General features: G+C 34.3%; 26 non-coding genes and 42 pseudogenes across 26 annotated transcripts; all 68 read right to left on the minus strand.

Moving 5' to 3' along the window:
* Positions 1-229: 229 nt before the first annotated feature.
* Positions 230-347, minus strand: LOC149722561 (5S ribosomal RNA; annotated as a pseudogene).
* Positions 348-447: 100 nt separating this feature from the next.
* Positions 448-566, minus strand: LOC149722562 (5S ribosomal RNA; annotated as a pseudogene).
* Positions 567-665: 99 nt separating this feature from the next.
* Positions 666-784, minus strand: LOC149722563 (5S ribosomal RNA). The gene has a single exon (XR_016387263.1). It is a non-coding gene; the product is annotated as a 5S ribosomal RNA (ribosomal RNA).
* A 100-nt stretch (positions 785-884) lies between these two features.
* On the minus strand, positions 885-993 carry LOC149722564 (5S ribosomal RNA; annotated as a pseudogene).
* Positions 994-1,094: 101 nt separating this feature from the next.
* On the minus strand, positions 1,095-1,213 carry LOC149722565 (5S ribosomal RNA; annotated as a pseudogene).
* A 99-nt stretch (positions 1,214-1,312) lies between these two features.
* LOC149722566 (5S ribosomal RNA) lies at positions 1,313-1,431 on the minus strand. Its single transcript, XR_016387264.1, has one exon. It is a non-coding gene; the product is annotated as a 5S ribosomal RNA (ribosomal RNA).
* A 100-nt stretch (positions 1,432-1,531) lies between these two features.
* LOC149722567 (5S ribosomal RNA) lies at positions 1,532-1,650 on the minus strand. The gene has a single exon (XR_016387265.1). It is a non-coding gene; the product is annotated as a 5S ribosomal RNA (ribosomal RNA).
* Positions 1,651-1,751: 101 nt separating this feature from the next.
* Positions 1,752-1,860, minus strand: LOC149722568 (5S ribosomal RNA; annotated as a pseudogene).
* Positions 1,861-1,960: 100 nt separating this feature from the next.
* Positions 1,961-2,069, minus strand: LOC149722569 (5S ribosomal RNA; annotated as a pseudogene).
* A 100-nt stretch (positions 2,070-2,169) lies between these two features.
* Positions 2,170-2,288, minus strand: LOC149722570 (5S ribosomal RNA; annotated as a pseudogene).
* Positions 2,289-2,387: 99 nt separating this feature from the next.
* LOC149722571 (5S ribosomal RNA) lies at positions 2,388-2,506 on the minus strand. The gene has a single exon (XR_016387266.1). It is a non-coding gene; the product is annotated as a 5S ribosomal RNA (ribosomal RNA).
* Positions 2,507-2,606: 100 nt separating this feature from the next.
* On the minus strand, positions 2,607-2,725 carry LOC149722572 (5S ribosomal RNA). The gene has a single exon (XR_016387267.1). It is a non-coding gene; the product is annotated as a 5S ribosomal RNA (ribosomal RNA).
* Positions 2,726-2,826: 101 nt separating this feature from the next.
* On the minus strand, positions 2,827-2,945 carry LOC149722573 (5S ribosomal RNA; annotated as a pseudogene).
* A 99-nt stretch (positions 2,946-3,044) lies between these two features.
* LOC149722574 (5S ribosomal RNA) lies at positions 3,045-3,163 on the minus strand (annotated as a pseudogene).
* A 100-nt stretch (positions 3,164-3,263) lies between these two features.
* Positions 3,264-3,382, minus strand: LOC149722575 (5S ribosomal RNA; annotated as a pseudogene).
* Positions 3,383-3,482: 100 nt separating this feature from the next.
* On the minus strand, positions 3,483-3,591 carry LOC149722576 (5S ribosomal RNA; annotated as a pseudogene).
* A 101-nt stretch (positions 3,592-3,692) lies between these two features.
* On the minus strand, positions 3,693-3,811 carry LOC149722577 (5S ribosomal RNA; annotated as a pseudogene).
* Positions 3,812-3,911: 100 nt separating this feature from the next.
* LOC149722578 (5S ribosomal RNA) lies at positions 3,912-4,020 on the minus strand (annotated as a pseudogene).
* A 100-nt stretch (positions 4,021-4,120) lies between these two features.
* Positions 4,121-4,239, minus strand: LOC149722579 (5S ribosomal RNA; annotated as a pseudogene).
* Positions 4,240-4,338: 99 nt separating this feature from the next.
* LOC149722580 (5S ribosomal RNA) lies at positions 4,339-4,457 on the minus strand. The gene has a single exon (XR_016387269.1). It is a non-coding gene; the product is annotated as a 5S ribosomal RNA (ribosomal RNA).
* A 100-nt stretch (positions 4,458-4,557) lies between these two features.
* On the minus strand, positions 4,558-4,676 carry LOC149722581 (5S ribosomal RNA; annotated as a pseudogene).
* A 99-nt stretch (positions 4,677-4,775) lies between these two features.
* Positions 4,776-4,894, minus strand: LOC149722582 (5S ribosomal RNA; annotated as a pseudogene).
* A 100-nt stretch (positions 4,895-4,994) lies between these two features.
* Positions 4,995-5,113, minus strand: LOC149722583 (5S ribosomal RNA). The gene has a single exon (XR_016387270.1). It is a non-coding gene; the product is annotated as a 5S ribosomal RNA (ribosomal RNA).
* A 100-nt stretch (positions 5,114-5,213) lies between these two features.
* On the minus strand, positions 5,214-5,332 carry LOC149722584 (5S ribosomal RNA). The gene has a single exon (XR_016387271.1). It is a non-coding gene; the product is annotated as a 5S ribosomal RNA (ribosomal RNA).
* A 99-nt stretch (positions 5,333-5,431) lies between these two features.
* On the minus strand, positions 5,432-5,550 carry LOC149722585 (5S ribosomal RNA; annotated as a pseudogene).
* A 99-nt stretch (positions 5,551-5,649) lies between these two features.
* On the minus strand, positions 5,650-5,768 carry LOC149722586 (5S ribosomal RNA). The gene has a single exon (XR_016387272.1). It is a non-coding gene; the product is annotated as a 5S ribosomal RNA (ribosomal RNA).
* A 100-nt stretch (positions 5,769-5,868) lies between these two features.
* LOC149722587 (5S ribosomal RNA) lies at positions 5,869-5,987 on the minus strand (annotated as a pseudogene).
* A 100-nt stretch (positions 5,988-6,087) lies between these two features.
* LOC149722588 (5S ribosomal RNA) lies at positions 6,088-6,206 on the minus strand. Its single transcript, XR_016387273.1, has one exon. It is a non-coding gene; the product is annotated as a 5S ribosomal RNA (ribosomal RNA).
* A 100-nt stretch (positions 6,207-6,306) lies between these two features.
* LOC149722589 (5S ribosomal RNA) lies at positions 6,307-6,425 on the minus strand. Its single transcript, XR_016387274.1, has one exon. It is a non-coding gene; the product is annotated as a 5S ribosomal RNA (ribosomal RNA).
* A 100-nt stretch (positions 6,426-6,525) lies between these two features.
* On the minus strand, positions 6,526-6,644 carry LOC149722590 (5S ribosomal RNA; annotated as a pseudogene).
* A 99-nt stretch (positions 6,645-6,743) lies between these two features.
* LOC149722591 (5S ribosomal RNA) lies at positions 6,744-6,862 on the minus strand (annotated as a pseudogene).
* A 100-nt stretch (positions 6,863-6,962) lies between these two features.
* LOC149722592 (5S ribosomal RNA) lies at positions 6,963-7,081 on the minus strand (annotated as a pseudogene).
* Positions 7,082-7,180: 99 nt separating this feature from the next.
* On the minus strand, positions 7,181-7,299 carry LOC149722593 (5S ribosomal RNA; annotated as a pseudogene).
* A 99-nt stretch (positions 7,300-7,398) lies between these two features.
* On the minus strand, positions 7,399-7,517 carry LOC149722594 (5S ribosomal RNA). Its single transcript, XR_016387275.1, has one exon. It is a non-coding gene; the product is annotated as a 5S ribosomal RNA (ribosomal RNA).
* Positions 7,518-7,617: 100 nt separating this feature from the next.
* On the minus strand, positions 7,618-7,736 carry LOC149722595 (5S ribosomal RNA). The gene has a single exon (XR_016387276.1). It is a non-coding gene; the product is annotated as a 5S ribosomal RNA (ribosomal RNA).
* Positions 7,737-7,836: 100 nt separating this feature from the next.
* Positions 7,837-7,955, minus strand: LOC149722596 (5S ribosomal RNA; annotated as a pseudogene).
* Positions 7,956-8,055: 100 nt separating this feature from the next.
* Positions 8,056-8,174, minus strand: LOC149722597 (5S ribosomal RNA). The gene has a single exon (XR_016387277.1). It is a non-coding gene; the product is annotated as a 5S ribosomal RNA (ribosomal RNA).
* A 100-nt stretch (positions 8,175-8,274) lies between these two features.
* On the minus strand, positions 8,275-8,393 carry LOC149722598 (5S ribosomal RNA). The gene has a single exon (XR_016387278.1). It is a non-coding gene; the product is annotated as a 5S ribosomal RNA (ribosomal RNA).
* A 99-nt stretch (positions 8,394-8,492) lies between these two features.
* Positions 8,493-8,611, minus strand: LOC149722599 (5S ribosomal RNA; annotated as a pseudogene).
* Positions 8,612-8,711: 100 nt separating this feature from the next.
* Positions 8,712-8,830, minus strand: LOC149722600 (5S ribosomal RNA). The gene has a single exon (XR_016387280.1). It is a non-coding gene; the product is annotated as a 5S ribosomal RNA (ribosomal RNA).
* A 100-nt stretch (positions 8,831-8,930) lies between these two features.
* LOC149722601 (5S ribosomal RNA) lies at positions 8,931-9,049 on the minus strand. The gene has a single exon (XR_016387281.1). It is a non-coding gene; the product is annotated as a 5S ribosomal RNA (ribosomal RNA).
* A 100-nt stretch (positions 9,050-9,149) lies between these two features.
* LOC149722602 (5S ribosomal RNA) lies at positions 9,150-9,268 on the minus strand. The gene has a single exon (XR_016387282.1). It is a non-coding gene; the product is annotated as a 5S ribosomal RNA (ribosomal RNA).
* Positions 9,269-9,368: 100 nt separating this feature from the next.
* LOC149722603 (5S ribosomal RNA) lies at positions 9,369-9,487 on the minus strand. Its single transcript, XR_016387283.1, has one exon. It is a non-coding gene; the product is annotated as a 5S ribosomal RNA (ribosomal RNA).
* Positions 9,488-9,587: 100 nt separating this feature from the next.
* On the minus strand, positions 9,588-9,706 carry LOC149722604 (5S ribosomal RNA). Its single transcript, XR_016387284.1, has one exon. It is a non-coding gene; the product is annotated as a 5S ribosomal RNA (ribosomal RNA).
* Positions 9,707-9,806: 100 nt separating this feature from the next.
* LOC149722605 (5S ribosomal RNA) lies at positions 9,807-9,925 on the minus strand. The gene has a single exon (XR_016387285.1). It is a non-coding gene; the product is annotated as a 5S ribosomal RNA (ribosomal RNA).
* Positions 9,926-10,025: 100 nt separating this feature from the next.
* On the minus strand, positions 10,026-10,134 carry LOC149722606 (5S ribosomal RNA; annotated as a pseudogene).
* A 100-nt stretch (positions 10,135-10,234) lies between these two features.
* Positions 10,235-10,353, minus strand: LOC149722607 (5S ribosomal RNA; annotated as a pseudogene).
* A 99-nt stretch (positions 10,354-10,452) lies between these two features.
* LOC149722608 (5S ribosomal RNA) lies at positions 10,453-10,571 on the minus strand (annotated as a pseudogene).
* A 100-nt stretch (positions 10,572-10,671) lies between these two features.
* LOC149722609 (5S ribosomal RNA) lies at positions 10,672-10,791 on the minus strand (annotated as a pseudogene).
* A 100-nt stretch (positions 10,792-10,891) lies between these two features.
* On the minus strand, positions 10,892-11,010 carry LOC149722610 (5S ribosomal RNA). The gene has a single exon (XR_016387286.1). It is a non-coding gene; the product is annotated as a 5S ribosomal RNA (ribosomal RNA).
* Positions 11,011-11,108: 98 nt separating this feature from the next.
* LOC149722611 (5S ribosomal RNA) lies at positions 11,109-11,227 on the minus strand (annotated as a pseudogene).
* Positions 11,228-11,327: 100 nt separating this feature from the next.
* LOC149722612 (5S ribosomal RNA) lies at positions 11,328-11,446 on the minus strand. Its single transcript, XR_016387287.1, has one exon. It is a non-coding gene; the product is annotated as a 5S ribosomal RNA (ribosomal RNA).
* A 100-nt stretch (positions 11,447-11,546) lies between these two features.
* On the minus strand, positions 11,547-11,665 carry LOC149722613 (5S ribosomal RNA; annotated as a pseudogene).
* Positions 11,666-11,765: 100 nt separating this feature from the next.
* Positions 11,766-11,884, minus strand: LOC149722614 (5S ribosomal RNA). Its single transcript, XR_016387288.1, has one exon. It is a non-coding gene; the product is annotated as a 5S ribosomal RNA (ribosomal RNA).
* Positions 11,885-11,984: 100 nt separating this feature from the next.
* LOC149722615 (5S ribosomal RNA) lies at positions 11,985-12,103 on the minus strand (annotated as a pseudogene).
* Positions 12,104-12,201: 98 nt separating this feature from the next.
* On the minus strand, positions 12,202-12,320 carry LOC149722616 (5S ribosomal RNA). The gene has a single exon (XR_016387289.1). It is a non-coding gene; the product is annotated as a 5S ribosomal RNA (ribosomal RNA).
* Positions 12,321-12,420: 100 nt separating this feature from the next.
* Positions 12,421-12,539, minus strand: LOC149722617 (5S ribosomal RNA; annotated as a pseudogene).
* Positions 12,540-12,636: 97 nt separating this feature from the next.
* Positions 12,637-12,755, minus strand: LOC149722618 (5S ribosomal RNA; annotated as a pseudogene).
* Positions 12,756-12,856: 101 nt separating this feature from the next.
* LOC149722619 (5S ribosomal RNA) lies at positions 12,857-12,974 on the minus strand (annotated as a pseudogene).
* Positions 12,975-13,072: 98 nt separating this feature from the next.
* LOC149722620 (5S ribosomal RNA) lies at positions 13,073-13,190 on the minus strand (annotated as a pseudogene).
* Positions 13,191-13,289: 99 nt separating this feature from the next.
* LOC149722621 (5S ribosomal RNA) lies at positions 13,290-13,407 on the minus strand (annotated as a pseudogene).
* Positions 13,408-13,504: 97 nt separating this feature from the next.
* LOC149722622 (5S ribosomal RNA) lies at positions 13,505-13,623 on the minus strand (annotated as a pseudogene).
* Positions 13,624-13,722: 99 nt separating this feature from the next.
* On the minus strand, positions 13,723-13,841 carry LOC149722623 (5S ribosomal RNA; annotated as a pseudogene).
* Positions 13,842-13,940: 99 nt separating this feature from the next.
* LOC149722624 (5S ribosomal RNA) lies at positions 13,941-14,058 on the minus strand (annotated as a pseudogene).
* A 99-nt stretch (positions 14,059-14,157) lies between these two features.
* LOC149722625 (5S ribosomal RNA) lies at positions 14,158-14,277 on the minus strand (annotated as a pseudogene).
* A 100-nt stretch (positions 14,278-14,377) lies between these two features.
* On the minus strand, positions 14,378-14,496 carry LOC149722626 (5S ribosomal RNA). The gene has a single exon (XR_016387291.1). It is a non-coding gene; the product is annotated as a 5S ribosomal RNA (ribosomal RNA).
* A 99-nt stretch (positions 14,497-14,595) lies between these two features.
* Positions 14,596-14,715, minus strand: LOC149722627 (5S ribosomal RNA; annotated as a pseudogene).
* Positions 14,716-14,815: 100 nt separating this feature from the next.
* Positions 14,816-14,934, minus strand: LOC149722628 (5S ribosomal RNA; annotated as a pseudogene).
* Between the last annotated feature and the right edge of the window lie 149 nt (positions 14,935-15,083).

The following is a 15,083-nucleotide window of genomic DNA, read 5'->3' on the forward strand; positions in this document are numbered from 1 at the left end:
GCCATGTAACGGTAAAAGAAAAAAAATCAAAAACCAAGTAAGAAACAATTTTTGTAAAACGTATTGTTTTGTTTCCGGAAAATTGTTTCCAGCAAAAAGTGTTTCTCACCAGTACATAGGAGATAGGCAGAGTAACGTATTGAATCTTGATTAATATATTGTTAACGTAAATTAAAAAAAATCATTTCCTACCAAAAGCGTATTTTTGAAAATTTTGTTTTATAATCATTGCCTAACTCATTCAGTATCCCAGACGGTCACCCATTCAAGTACTAACTGAACCCGAGATTGCTTGACTTCCGAGATCGGACGAGATCGGGTACTTTCAATCTGGTATGGAGATAGGCAGAATAACGTATTGAATCTTGATTAATATATTGTTAACGTAAATTAGAAAAATCATTTCCTACCAAAAGCGTATTTTTGAAAATTTTGTTTTGTAATCATTGCCTAACTCATTCAGTATTCCCAGACGGTCACCCATTCATGTACTAACTGAACCCGAGATTGCTTGACTTCCGAGATCGGACGAGATCGGGTACTTTCAAACTGGTATGGAGATAGACAGAATTATGTTTTGAATCTTGATTAATATATTGTTAAGGTAAATTAAAAAATCATTTTATACCAAAAGCGTATTTTTGAAAATTTTGTTTTATAATCATTGCCTAACTCATTCAGTATTCCCAGACGGTCACCCATTCAAGTACTAACTGAACCCGAGATTGCTTGACTTCCGAGATCGGACGAGATCGGGTACTTTCAATCTGGTATGGAGATAGGCAGAATTATGTTTTGAATCTTGATTAATATATTGTTAACGTAAATTAAAAAAATCATTTTATACCAAAATCGTATTTTTGAAAATTTTGTTTTATAATCATTGCCTAACTCATTCAGTATTCCCAGACGGTCACCCATTCAAGTACTAACTGAACCCGAGATTGCTTGACTTCCGAGATCGGGTACTTTCAATCTGGTATGGAGATAGGCAGAATAACGTATTGAATCTTGATTAACATATTGTTAATGTAAATTAAAAAAAATCATTTTATACCAAAAGCGTATTTTTGAAAATTTTGATTTATAATTATTGCCTAACTCATTCAGTATTCCCAGACGGTCACCCATTCAAGTACTAACTGAACCCGAGATTGCTTGACTTCCGAGATCGGACGAGATCGGGTACTTTCAATCTGGTATGTAGTTAGGCAGAATTATGTTTTGAATCTTGATTAATATATAGTTAACGTAAATTAAAAATTCATTCTATACCAAAAGCGGATTTTTGAAAATTTACTTTCATAATCATTGCCTAACTCATTCAGTATTCCCAGACGGTCACCCATTCAAGTACTAACTGAACCCGAGATTGCTTGACTTCCGAGATCGGACGAGATCGGGTACTTTCAATCTGGTATGGAGATAGGCAGAATAACGTATTGAATCTTGATTAATATATTGTTAACGTAAATTAAAAAAATCATTTCCTACCAAAAGCGTATTTTTGAAAATTTTGTTTTATAATCATTGCCTAACTCATTCAGTATTCCCAGACGGTCACCCATTCAAGTACTAACTGAACCCGAGATTGCTTGACTTCCGAGATCGGACGAGATCGGGTACTTTCAATCTGGTATGGAGATAGGCAGAGTAACGTATTGAATCTTGATTAATATATTGTTAACGTAAATTAAAAAAAATCATTTCCTACCAAAAGCGTATTTTTGAAAATTTTGTTTTATAATCCTTGCCTAACTCATTCAGTATTCCCAGACGGTCACCCATTCAAGTACTAACTGAACCCGAGATTGCTTGACTTCCGAGATCGGGTACTTTCAATCTGGTATGGAGATAGGCAGAATTATGTTTTGAATCTTGATTAATATATAGTTAACGTAAATTAAAAAAATCATTTTATACCAAAAGCGTATTTTTGAAAATTTTGTTTTATAATCATTGCCTAACTCATTCAGTATTCCCAGACGGTCACCCATTCAAGTACTAACTGAACCCGAGATTGCTTGACTTCCGAGATCGGGTACTTTCAATCTGGTATGGAGATAGGCAGAATAACGTATTGAATCTTGATTAATATATTGTTAACGTAAATTAAAAAAATCATTTCCTACCAAAAGCGTATTTTTGAAAATTTTGTTTTATAATCATTGCCTAACTCATTCAGTATTCCTAGACGGTCACCCATTCAAGTACTAACTGAACCCGAGATTGCTTGACTTCCGAGATCGGACGAGATCGGGTACTTTGAATCTGGTATGGAGATAGGCACAATAATGTTTTGAATCTTGATTAATATATTGTTAAGGTAAATTAAAAAATCATTTTATACCAAAAGCGTATTTTTGAAAATTTTGTTTTATAATCATTGCCTAACTCATTCAGTATTCCCAGACGGTCACCCATTCAAGTACTAACTGAACCCGAGATTGCTTGACTTCCGAGATCGGACGAGATCGGGTACTTTCAATCTGGTATGGAGATAGGCAGAATTATGTTTTGAATCTTGATTAATATATTGTTAACGTAAATTAAAAAAATCATTTTATACCAAAATCGTATTTTTGAAAATTTTGTTTTATAATCATTGCCTAACTCATTCAGTATTCCCAGACGGTCACCCATTCAAGTACTAACTGAACCCGAGATTGCTTGACTTCCGAGATCGGACGAGATCGGGTACTTTCAATCTGGTATGGAGATAGGCAGAATAACGTATTGAATCTTGATTAACATATTGTTAATGTAAATTAAAAAAAATCATTTTATACCAAAAGCGTATTTTTGAAAATTTTGTTTTATAATTATTGCCTAACTCATTCAGTATTCCCAGACGGTCACCCATTCAAGTACTAACTGAACCCGAGATTGCTTGACTTCCGAGATCGGACGAGATCGGGTACTTTGAATCTGGTATGGAGATAGGCACAATAATGTTTTGAATCTTGATTAATATATTGTTAAGGTAAATTGAAAAATCATTTTATACCAAAAGCGTATTTTTGAAAATTTTGTTTTATAATCATTGCCTAACTCATTCAGTATTCCCAGACGGCCACCCATTCAAGTACTAACTGAACCCGAGATTGCTTGACTTCCGAGATCGAACGAGATCGGGTACTTTCAATCTGGTATGGAGGTAGGCAGAATAACGTTTTGAATCTTGATTAATATATTGTTAACGTAAATTAAAAAAATCATTTTATACCAAAAGCGTATTTTTGAAAATTTTGTTTTATAATCATTGCCTAACTCAGTCAGTATTTCCAGACGGTCACCCATTCAAGTACTAACTGAACCCGAGATTGCTTGACTTCCGAGATTGGACGAGATCGGGTACTTTCAATCTGGTATGGAGATAGGCAGAATTATGTTTTGAATCTTGATTAATATATTGTTAACGTAAATTAAAAAAATCATTTTATACCAAAAGCGTATTTTTGAATATTTTGTTTTATAATCATTGCCTAACTCATTCAGTATTCCCAGACGGTCACCCATTCAAGTACTAACTGAACCCGAGATTGCTTGACTTCCGAGATCGGGTACTTTCAATCTGGTATGGAGGTAGGCAGAATAACGTTTTGAATCTTGATTAATATATTGTTAACGTAAATTAAAAAAAATCATTTTATACCAAAAGCGTCTTTTTGAAAATTTTGATTTATAATTATTGCCTAACTCATTCAGTATTCCCAGACGGTCACCCATTCAAGTACTAACTGAACCCGAGATTGCTTGACTTCCGAGATCGGACGAGATCGGGTACTTTGAATCTGGTATGGAGATAGGCAGAATAACGTATTGAATCTTGATTAATATATTGTTAACGTAAATTAAAAAACTCATTTCCTACCAAAAGCGTATTTTTGAAAATTTTGTTTTATAATCATTGCCTAACTCATTCAGTATTCCCAGACGGTCACCCATTCAAGTACTAACTGAACCCGAGATTGCTTGACTTCCGAGATCGGGTACTTTCAATCTGGTATGGAGATAGGCAGAATAACGTATTGAATCTTGATTAATATATTGTTAACGTAAATTAAAAAACTCATTTCCTACCAAAAGCGTATTTTTGAAAATTTTGTTTTATAATCATTGCCTAACTCATTCAGTATTCCCAGACGGTCACCCATTCAAGTACTAACTGAACCCGAGATTGCTTGACTTCCGAGATCGGACGAGATCGGGTACTTTCAATCTGGTATGTAGTTAGGCAGAATTATGTTTTGAATCTTGATTAATATATAGTTAACGTAAATTAAAAATTCATTTTATACCAAAAGCGTATTTTTGAAAATTTACTTTCATAATCATTGCCTAACTCATTCAGTATTCCCAGACGGTCACCCATTCAAGTACTAACTGAACCCGAGATTGCTTGACTTCCGAGATCGGACGAGATCGGGTACTTTCAATCTGGTATGGAGATAGGCGGAATAACGTATTGAATCTTGATTAATATATTGTTAACGTAAATTAAAAAAATCATTTCCTACCAAAATCGTATTTTTGAAAATTTTGTTTTATAATCATTGCCTAACTCATTCAGTATTCCCAGACGGTCACCCATTCAAGTACTAACTGAACCCGAGATTGCTTGACTTCCGAGATCGGACGAGATCGGGTACTTTCAATCTGGTATGTAGTTAGGCAGAATTATGTTTTGAATCTTGATTAATATATAGTTAACGTAAATTAAAAATTCATTTTATACCAAAAGCGTATTTTTGAAAATATACTTTCATAATCATTGCCTAACTCATTCAGTATTCCCAGACGGTCACCCATTCAAGTACTAACTGAAGCCGAGATTGCTTGACTTCCGAGATCGGACGAGATCGGGTACTTTCAATCTGGTATGGAGATAGGCAGAATAACGTATTGAATCTTGATTAATATATTGTTAACGTAAATTAAAAAAATCATTTCCTACCAAAAGCGTATTTTTGAAAATTTTGTTTTATAATCATTGCCTAACTCATTCAGTATTCCCAGACGGTCACCCATTCAAGTACTAACTGAACCCGAGATTGCTTGACTTCCGAGATCGGACGAGATCGGGTACTTTCAATCTGGTATGGAGATAGGCAGAATTATGTTTTGAATCTTGATTAATATATTGTTAACGTAAATTAAAATAATCATTTCATACCAAAAGCGTATTTTTGAAAATTTTGTTTTATAATCATTGCCTAACTCATTCAGTATTCCCAGACGGTCACCCATTCAAGTACTAACTGAACCCGAGATTGCTTGACTTCCGAGATCGGACGAGATCGGGTACTTTCAATCTGGTATGGAGATAGGCAGAATTATGTTTTGAATCTTGATTAATATGTTGTTAACGTAAATTAAAAAATCATTTTATACCAAAAGCGTATTTTTGAAAATTTTGTTTTATAATTATTGCCTAACTCATTCAGTATTCCCAGACGGTCACCCATTCAAGTACTAACTGAACCCGAGATTGCTTGACTTCCGAGATCGGACGAGATCGGGTACTTTCAATCTGGTATGTAGTTAGGCAGAATTATGTTTTGAATCTTGATTAATATATAGTTAACGTAAATTAAAAATTCATATTATACCAAAAGCGTATTTTTGAAAATTTACTTTCATAATCATTGCCTAACTCATTCAGTATTCCCAGACGGTCACCCATTCAAGTACTAACTGAACCCGAGATTGCTTGACTTCCGAGATCGGACGAGATCGGGTACTTTCAATCTGGTATGGAGATAGGCAGAATAACGTATTGAATCTTGATTAATATATTGTTAACGTAAATTAAAAAAATCATTTCCTACCAGAAGCGTATTTTTGAATATTTTGTTTTATAATCATTGCCTAACTCATTCAGTATTCCCAGACGGTCACCCATTCAAGTACTAACTGAACCCGAGATTGCTTGACTTCCGAGATCGGACGAGATCGGGTACTTTCAATCTGGTATGGAGGTAGGCAGAATAACGTATTGAATCTTGAGTAATATATTGTTAACGTAAATTAAAAAAATCATTTTATACCAAAAGCGTATTTTTGAAAATTTTGTTTTATAATCATTGCCTAACTCATTCAGTATTCCCAGACGGTCACCCATTCAAGTACTAACTGAACCCGAGATTGCTTGACTTCCGAGATCGGACGAGATCGGGTACTTTCAATCTGGTATGGAGATAGGCAGAATTATGTTTTGAATCTTGATTAATATATTGTTAACGTAAATTAAAAAAATCATTTTATACCAAAAGCGTATTTTTGAAAATTTTGTTTTATAATCATTGCCTAACTCATTCAGTATTCCCAGACGGTCACCCATTCAAGTACTAACTGAACCCGAGATTGCTTGACTTCCGAGATCGGACGAGATCGGGTACTTTCAATCTGGTATGGAGATAGGCGGAATAACGTATTGAATCTTGATTAATATATTGTTAACGTAAATTAAAAAAATCATTTCCTACCAAAAGCGTATTTTTGAAAATTTTGTTTTATAATCATTGCCTAACTCATTCAGTATTCCCAGACGGTCACCCATTCAAGTACTAACTGAACCCGAGATTGCTTGACTTCCGAGATCGGACGAGATCGGGTACTTTCAATCTGGTATGTAGTTAGGCAGAATTATGTTTTGAATCTTGATTAATATATAGTTAACGTAAATTAAAAATTCATTTTATACCAAAAGCGTATTTTTGAAAATTTACTTTCATAATCATTGCCTAACTCATTCAGTATTCCCAGACGGTCACCCATTCAAGTACTAACTGAAGCCGAGATTGCTTGACTTCCGAGATCGGACGAGATCGGGTACTTTCAATCTGGTATGGAGATAGGCAGAATAACGTATTGAATCTTGATTAATATATTGTTAACGTAAATTAAAAAAATCATTTCATACCAAAAGCGTATTTTTGAAAATTTTGTTTTATAATCATTGCCTAACTCATTCAGTATTCCCAGACGGTCACCCATTCAAGTACTAACTGAACCCGAGATTGCTTGACTTCCGAGATCGGACGAGATCGGGTACTTTCAATCTGGTATGTAGATAGGCAGAATTATGTTTTGAATCTTGATTAATATGTTGTTAACGTAAATTAAAAAATCATTTTATACCAAAAGCGTATTTTTGAAAATTTTGTTTCATAATTATTGCCTAACTCATTCAGTATTCCCAGACGGTCACCCATTCAAGTACTAACTGAACCCGAGATTGCTTGACTTCCGAGATCGGACGAGATCGGGTACTTTCAATCTGGTATGTAGTTAGGCAGAATTATGTTTTGAATCTTGATTAATATATAGTTAACGTAAATTAAAAATTCATTTTATACCAAAAGCGTATTTTTGAAAATTTACTTTCATAATCATTGCCTAACTCATTCAGTATTCCCAGACGGTCACCCATTCAAGTACTAACTGAACCCGAGATTGCTTGACTTCCGAGATCGGACGAGATCGGGTACTTTCAATCTGGTATGGAGATAGGCAGAATTATGTTTTGAATCTTGATTAATATATTGTTAACGTAAATTAAAAAAATCATTTTATACCAAAAGCGTATTTTTGAAAATTTTGTTTTATAATCATTGCCTAACTCATTCAGTATTCCCAGACGGTCACCCATTCAAGTACTAACTGAACCCGAGATTGCTTGACTTCCGAGATCGGACGAGATCGGGTACTTTCAATCTGGTATGGAGATAGGCAGAATTATGTTTTGAATCTTGATTAATATATAGTTAACGTAAAATAAAAAAACCATTTTATACCAAAAGCGTATTTTTGAAAATTTTGTTTTATATTCATTGCCTAAGTCATTCAGTATTCCCAGACGGTCACCCATTCAAGTACTAACTGAACCCGAGATTGCTTGACTTCCGAGCTCGGACGAGATCGGGTACTTTCAATCTGGTATGGAGATAGGCAGAATAACGTATTGAATCTTGATTAATATATTGTTAACGTAAATTAAAAAAATCATTTTATACCAAAAGCGTATTTTTGAAAATTTTGTTTTATAATCATTGCCTAACTCATTCAGTATTCCCAGACGGTCACCCATTCAAGTACTAACTGAACCCGAGATTGCTTGACTTCCGAGATCGGACGAGATCGGGTACTTTCAATCTGGTATGGAGATAGGCTGAATTACGTATTGAATCTTGATTAATATATTGTTAAAGTAAATTAAAAAAATCATTTCCTACCAAAAGCGTATTTTTGAAAATTTTGTTTTATAATCATTGCCTAACTCATTCAGTATTCCCAGACGGTCACCCATTCAAGTACTAACTGAACCCGAGATTGCTTGACTTCCGAGATCGGACGAGATCGGGTACTTTCAATCTGGTATGGAGATAGGCAGAATTATGTTTTGAATCTTGATTAATATATAGTTAACGTAAAATAAAAAATCATTTTATACCAAAAGCGTATTTTTGAAAATTTTGTTTTATAATCATTGCCTAACTCATTCAGTATTCCCAGACGGTCACCCATTCAAGTACTAACTGAACCCGAGATTGCTTGACTTCCGAGATCGAACGAGATCGGGTACTTTCAATCTGGTATGGAGGTAGGCAGAATAACGTTTTGAATCTTGATTAATATATTGTTAACGTAAATTAAAAAAATCATTTTATACCAAAAGCGTATTTTTGAAAATTTTGATTTATAATCATTGCCTAACTCATTCAGTATTCCCAGACGGTCACCCATTCAAGTACTAACTGAACCCGAGATTGCTTGACTTCCGAGATCGGACGAGATCGGGTACTTTCAATCTGGTATGGAGATAGGCAGAATTATGTTTTGAATCTTGATTAATATATTGTTAACGTAAATTAAAAAAAACAATTTATTCCAAAAGCGTATTTTTGAAAATTTTGTTTTATAATCATTGCCTAACTCATTCAGTATTCCCAGACGGTCACCCATTCAAGTACTAACTGAACCCGAGATTGCTTGACTTCCGAGATCGGACGAGATCGGGTACTTTCAATCTGGTATGGAGATAGGCAGAATTATGTTTTGAATCTTGATTAATATATTGTTAACGTAAATTAAAAAAATCATTTCCTACCAAAAGCGTATTTTTGAAAATTTTGTTTTATAATCATTGCCTAACTCATTCAGTATTCCCAGACGGTCACCCATTCAAGTACTAACTGAACCCGAGATTGCTTGACTTCCGAGATCGGACGAGATCGGGTACTTTCAATCTGGTATGGAGATAGGCAGAATTATGTTTTGAATCTTGATTAATATATTGTTAACGTAAATTAAAAAAATCATTTTATACCAAAAGCGTATTTTTGAAAATTTTGATTTATAATCATTGCCTAACTCATTCAGTATTCCCAGACGGTCACCCATTCAAGTACTAACTGAACCCGAGATTGCTTGACTTCCGAGATCGGACGAGATCGGGTACTTTCAATCTGGTATGGAGATAGGCAGATTTATGTTTTGAATCTTGATTAATATATTGTTAACGTAAATTAAAAAAAACAATTTATTCCAAAGCGTATTTTTTGAAAATTTTGTTTTATAATCATTGCCTAACTCATTCAGTATTCCCAGACGGTCACCCATTCAAGTACTAACTGAACCCGAGATTGCTTGACTTCCGAGATCGGACGAGATCGGGTACTTTCAATCTGGTATGGAGATAGGCAGAATTATGTTTTGAATCTTGATTAATATATTGTTAACGTAAATTAAAAAAATCATTTCCTACCAAAAGCGTATTTTTGAAAATTTTGTTTTATAATCATTGCCTAACTCATTCAGTATTCCCAGACGGTCACCCATTCAAGTACTAACTGAACCCGAGATTGCTTGACTTCCGAGATCGGACGAGATCGGGTACTTTCAATCTGGTATGGAGATAGGCAGAATTATGTTTTGAATCTTGATTAATATATTGTTAACGTAAATTAAAAAAATCATTTTATACCAAAAGCGTATTTTTGAATATTTTGTTTTATAATCATTGCCTAACTCATTCAGTATTCCCAGACGGTCACCCATTCAAGTACTAACTGAACCCGAGATTGCTTGACTTCCGAGATCGGGTACTTTCAATCTGGTATGGAGGTAGGCAGAATAACGTTTTGAATCTTGATTAATATATTGTTAACGTAAATTAAAAAAATCATTTTATACCAAAAGCGTATTTTTGAAAATTTTGATTTATAATTATTGCCTAACTCATTCAGTATTCCCAGACGGTCACCCATTCAAGTACTAACTGAACCCGAGACTGCTTGACTTCCGAGATCGGACGAGATCGGGTACTTTCAATCTGGTATGTAGTTAGGCAGAATTATGTTTTGAATCTTGATTAATATATAGTTAACGTAAATTAAAAATTCATTTTATACCAAAAGCGTATTTTTGAAAATTTACTTTCATGATCATTGCCTAACTCATTCAGTATTCCCAGACGGTCACCCATTCAAGTACTAACTGAAGCCGAGATTGCTTGACTTCCGAGATCGGACGAGATCGGGTACTTTCAATCTGGTATGGAGATAGGCAGAATAACGTATTGAATCTTGATTAATATATTGTTAACGTAAATTAAAAAAATCATTTCCTACCAAAAGCGTATTTTTGAAAATTTTGTTTTATAATCATTGCCTAACTCATTCAGTATTCCCAGACGGTCACCCATTCAAGTACTAACTGAAACCCGAGATTGCTTGACTTCCGAGATCGGACGAGATCGGGTACTTTCAATCTGGTATGGAGATAGGCAGAATTATGTTTTGAATCTTGATTAATATATTGTTAACGTAAATTAAAATAATCATTTCATACCAAAAGCGTATTTTTGAAAATTTTGTTTTATAATCATTGCCTAACTCATTCAGTATTCCCAGACGGTCACCCATTCAAGTACTAACTGAACCCGAGATTGCTTGACTTCCGAGATCGGACGAGATCGGGTACTTTCAATCTGGTATGGAGATAGGCAGAATTATGTTTTGAATCTTGATTAATATGTTGTTAACGTAAATTAAAAAATCATTTTATACCAAAAGCGTATTTTGAAAATTTTGTTTTATAATTATTGCCTAACTCATTCAGTATTCCCAGACGGTCACCCATTCAAGTACTAACTGAACCCGAGATTGCTTGACTTCCGAGATCGGACGAGATCGGGTACTTTCAATCTGGTATGTAGTTAGGCAGAATTATGTTTTGAATCTTGATTAATATATAGTTAACGTAAATTAAAAATTCATATTATACCAAAAGCGTATTTTTTGAAAATTTACTTTCATAATCATTGCCTAACTCATTCAGTATTCCCAGACGGTCACCCATTCAAGTACTAACTGAACCCGAGATTGCTTGACTTCCGAGATCGGACGAGATCGGGTACTTTCAATCTGGTATGGAGATAGGCAGAATAACGTATTGAATCTTGATTAATATATTGTTAACGTAAATTAAAAAAATCATTTCCTACCAGAAGCGTATTTTTGAATATTTTGTTTTATAATCATTGCCTAACTCATTCAGTATTCCCAGACGGTCACCCATTCAAGTACTAACTGAACCCGAGATTGCTTGACTTCCGAGATCGGACGAGATCGGGTACTTTCAATCTGGTATGGAGGTAGGCAGAATAACGTATTGAATCTTGAGTAATATATTGTTAACGTAAATTAAAAAAATCATTTTATACCAAAAGCGTATTTTTGAAAATTTTGTTTTATAATCATTGCCTAACTCATTCAGTATTCCCAGACGGTCACCCATTCAAGTACTAACTGAACCCGAGATTGCTTGACTTCCGAGATCGGACGAGATCGGGTACTTTCAATCTGGTATGGAGATAGGCAGAATTATGTTTTGAATCTTGATTAATATATTGTTAACGTAAATTAAAAAAATCATTTTATACCAAAAGCGTATTTTTGAAAATTTTGTTTTATAATCATTGCCTAACTCATTCAGTATTCCCAGACGGTCACCATTCAAGTACTAAACTGAACCCGAGATTGCTTGACTTCCGAGATCGGACGAGATCGGGTACTTTCAATCTGGTATGTAGTTAGGCAGATATGTTTTGAATCTTGATTAATATATAGTTAACGTAAATTAAAAAATTCATTTTATACCAAAAGCGTATTTTTGAAAATTTACTTTCATGATCATTGCCTAACTCATTCAGTATTCCCAGACGGTCACCCATTCAAGTACTAACTGAACCCGAGATTGCTTGACTTCCGAGATCGGACGAGATCGGGTACTTTCAATCTGGTATGGAGATAGGCGGAATAACGTATTGAATCTTGATTAATATATTGTTAACGTAAATTAAAAAAATCATTTCCTACCAAAAGCGTATTTTTGAAAATTTTGTTTTATAATCATTGCCTAACTCATTCAGTATTCCCAGACGGTCACCCATTCAAGTACTAACTGAACCCGAGATTGCTTGACTTCCGAGATCGGACGAGATCGGGTACTTTCAATCTGGTATGTAGTTAGGCAGAATTATGTTTTGAATCTTGATTAATATATAGTTAACGTAAATTAAAAATTCATTTTATACAAAAGCGTATTTTGAAAATTTACTTTCATAATCATTGCCTAACTCATTCAGTATTCCCAGACGGTCACCCATTCAAGTACTAACTGAAGCCGAGATTGCTTGACTTCCGAGATCGGACGAGATCGGGTACTTTCAATCTGGTATGGAGATAGGCAGAATAACGTATTGAATCTTGATTAATATATTGTTAACGTAAATTAAAAAAATCATTTCATACCAAAAAGCGTATTTTTGAAAATTTTGTTTTATAATCATTGCCTAACTCATTCAGTATTCCAGACGGTCACCCATTCAAGTACTAACTGAACCCGAGATTGCTTGACTTCCGAGATCGGACGAGATCGGGTACTTTCAATCTGGTATGGAGATAGGCAGAATTATGTTTTGAATCTTGATTAATATGTTGTTAACGTAAATTAAAAATCATTTTATACCAAAAGCGTATTTTTGAAAATTTTGTTTCATAATTATTGCCTAACTCATTCAGTATTCCCAGACGGTCACCCATTCAAGTACTAACTGAACCCGAGATTGCTTGACTTCCGAGATCGGACGAGATCGGTACTTTCAATCTGGTATGTAGTTAGGCAGAATTATGTTTTGAATCTTGATTAATATATAGTTAACGTAAATTAAAAATTCATTTTATACCAAAAGCGTATTTTTGAAAATTTACTTTCATAATCATTGCCTAACTCATTCAGTATTCCCAGACGGTCACCCATTCAAGTACTAACTGAACCCGAGATTGCTTGACTTCCGAGATCGGACGAGATCGGTACTTTCAATCTGGTATGTAGTTAGGCAGAATTGTTTGAATCTTGATTAATATATAGTTAACGTAAATTAAAAATTCATATTATACCAAAAAGCGTATTTTTGAAAATTTACTTTCATAATCATTGCCTAACTCATTCCGTATTCCCAGACGGTCACCCATTCAAGTACTAACTGAACCCGAGATTGCTTGACTTCCGAGATCGGACGAGATCGGGTACTTTCAATCTGGTATGGAGATAGGCAGAATAACGTATTGAATCTTGATTAATATATTGTTAACGTAAATTAAAAAAATCATTTCCTACCAGAAGCGTATTTTTGAATATTTTGTTTATAATCATTGCCTAACTCATTCAGTATTCCCAGACGGTCACCCATTCAAGTACTAACTGAACCCGAGATTGCTTGACTTCCGAGATCGGACGAGATCGGGTACTTTCAATCTGGTATGGAGGTAGGCAGAATAACGTATTGAATCTTGAGTAATATATGTTAACGTAAATTAAAAAAATCATTTTATACCAAAAGCGTATTTTTGAAAATTTTGTTTTATAATCATTGCCTAACTCATTCAGTATTCCAGACGGTCACCCATTCAAGTACTAACTGAACCCGAGATTGCTTGACTTCCGAGATCGGACGAGATCGGGTACTTTCAATCTGGTATGGAGATAGGCAGAATTATGTTTTGAATCTTGATTAATATATTGTTAACGTAAATTAAAAAATCATTTTATACCAAAAGCGTATTTTTGAAAATTTTGTTTTATAATCATTGCCTAACTCATTCAGTATTCCCAGACGGTCACCCATTCAAGTACTAACTGAACCCGAGATTGCTTGACTTCCGAGATCGGACGAGAATCGGGTACTTTCAATCTGGTATGTAGTTAGGCAGAATTATGTTTTGAATCTTGATTAATATATAGTTAACGTAAATTAAAAAATTCATTTTATACCAAAAGCGTATTTTTGAAAATTTACTTTCATGATCATTGCCTAACTCATTCAGTATTCCCAGACGGTCACCCATTCAAGTACTAACTGAACCCGAGATTGCTTGACTTCCGAGATCGGACGAGATCGGGTACTTTCAATCTGGTATGGAGATAGGCGGAATAACGTATTGAATCTTGATTAATATATTGTTAACGTAAATTAAAAAAATCATTTCCTACCAAAAGCGTATTTTTGAAAATTTTGTTTTATAATCATTGCCTAACTCATTCAGTATTCCCAGACGGTCACCCATTCAAGTACTAACTGAACCCGAGATTGCTTGACTTCCGAGATCGGACGAGATCGGGTACTTTCAATCTGGTATGTGTTAGGCAGAATTATGTTTTGAATCTTGATTAATATATAGTTAACGTAAATTAAAAATTCATTTTATACCAAAAGCGTTATTTTTGAAAAATTTACTTTCATAATCATTGCCTAACTCATTCAGTATTCCCAGACGGTCACCCATTCAAGTACTAACTGAAGCCGAGATTGCTTGACTTCCGAGATCGGACGAGATCGGGTACTTTCAATCTGGTATGGAGATAGGCAGAATAACGTATTGAATCTTGATTAATATATTGTTAACGTAAATTAAAAAAAATCATTTCATACCAAAGCGTAATTTTTGAAAATTTTGTTTTATAATCATTGCCTAACTCATTCAGTATTCCCAGACGGTCACCCATTCAAGTACTAA

Source organism: Ciona robusta, unplaced genomic scaffold (assembly GCF_009617815.1).
Source record: "Ciona robusta unplaced genomic scaffold, ASM961781v2 AP042767.1".
NCBI lineage: Eukaryota > Metazoa > Chordata > Ascidiacea > Phlebobranchia > Cionidae > Ciona > Ciona robusta.